This window comes from Silene latifolia, chromosome 3 (assembly GCF_048544455.1).
Source record: "Silene latifolia isolate original U9 population chromosome 3, ASM4854445v1, whole genome shotgun sequence".
In the NCBI taxonomy this organism is placed as follows: Eukaryota; Viridiplantae; Streptophyta; class Magnoliopsida; order Caryophyllales; family Caryophyllaceae; genus Silene; species Silene latifolia.
This window is the reverse complement of record NC_133528.1, coordinates 125,834,469-125,836,578: the sequence shown is the minus strand read 5'-3', so window position 1 is coordinate 125,836,578 and position 2,110 is coordinate 125,834,469.

The window sequence follows — 2,110 nt, the reverse complement described above, 5'->3', positions numbered from 1 at the left end:
TCATCCTCCTCTTGAGAGGGCCAAGGTTTTGATTCCGCTCATGCATCAGGAGTAAAGATAATAACATATTCTGAATATTGTACCTCTTGTTATAGTTGTCGATGTGTATATATATATATGTATATGTATATGACCTCTTTGGAGATTTATGTTATGTAGGATTCAAACATAAAACTCAATCTTTTTCGTAATTTACTACTCTATATCTCTTATTTTATTAGCTTAAAATAATTATCTTCAGCTGAGTTTATAATTAAAAATAAAATTGTGTTTAAAAAAAGTTGGAGTCTCTAGAATTGTCTGAAAAAAACCTCTTTTATATATATACTAGATTTAATGCCCGTGCGATGCACGGACCTTTTTACAGAGCTAAGTTGAACTAAACTGAACTAAATAGAGCTGAGTTAAACTGAATAGATTTAAAATAAAAATCACTAATTATTTAAATTTATCGTTACATTAAAACTTACTCTCTTTGAACAACCTCATTTTACAAGTTCAACCCTGATTATAAGACCCTGAATGACATAAATTAATCTAAAATTTCGAGTTCGTAAAACAACGTTGCATTTAAACTTTCTATCTTACTCGTAAAGAGCTAGTCATAGTGTAAATCGACTCAAATACATAGCTATAGTCAATCTTTTACTTAATTATAAGCCTACGGCCAGGGAATTTGAGAACTTTGAGAATTGAAATTTCAGTTTTTGAGGTATTGTTGCATGCTACGGAGTATATAAGTATAGATCATGATTGGATCCTCATTATTGAACTATGGAATAGGTATATAGAAGGAGGACAATAGTAGATTAGAAGTATGTTTCTAATTTCTTCAGTATAATTCATTTAAAATTCTAGTTTTATTCATGAACTATGTAAAAAGTCTTAGAATTCTTTTTAAGTTAGCTTACGTATATCTTTAAATAATTTATCTATATCTATTACTTAGTCGTTAATTCTTTTTTATTCAAGAACGTAAAATGTCTTAGAATTCCATTAGGAGTATTAGTCAAGCATTATAATCGTCCTAGACTTTTTTGTTGACTCCCTAAGCTAACTAAATGAAAGTTTTAAATAAGTTTGTCCGAATGTATATTAGATTAACATGAGTTGAAAATTTGAGGCAAATTTAATTCTTTTAAGTTGAACACTTCTAAAATCTTTAATTTTTTTTTTCTTATTGTTGAGAGGAAGGCTTAGAGGAAAAGTAAACACCATACAATTACATGATGTTTAAAGATTGGACCCTCATACAACTACCTTATTAGGCTCGAGAGGACTCTCATCATAATTTTTGATATAAAAGGAAAAATAATTGCATACATTTATCATAAATAATAATTACATCGGGATTCGGGGTAGACATTAACCCGAACTCTCATCGCGTAGTCAAGAGGTATATAGTGCATCATTTTGATGCACCGCCTCATTTACACTCTGCCTCACAAAACTGCAACTTATTAATTCAAAATTTCGCTCATAACTCAAGAATTCCTTCACCACAATTGTCATGTAATAGCCAGGAGTACTTGGTGCTTTACGCCTTTGATTGTTGGGAGTCAGATTCTAAATTTAATGAATGAACCTTCATCCGCCTTGCTACTATATCGACTCCAACATCGCATCTTTCGCCTCCGTAACATCCCCATTAGTGTCTATCCTATATGCTTGACCGATTCGTGTCCTACGTATCCTAAATGATCTCGCAGCACTACCTCCATATCACATCCCGTCATTATACGTTGCAGCATCCACGTTTGTTATCCAAATTCCAAACCCAAGGGGTGGCATGGCTCACCTAGTCACCTACAGGCTACAACTCCACGCTTTACTCCACCATGCTTTACTGTGTTCCTCTTGCTCCGTACGCCCAAAGCCCCATTACGTATGTACATGTCTTGAATTTTAATTGTTGAGCATTACATACTAATAATTTTACTAAGCTTTAAGCAACAACCCTGCAAAAATATTACGTGCTCCCTCCGTTTTGTTTCGATCAATAATATATCTTTGTTTCAAAATTCTCCTCACAAAAAAGTCAATTGTTAACTACTTAGCGGAACGGAGGTCCTATACCTTTAGATAAAGATAAAACGACAATCTTTTAATT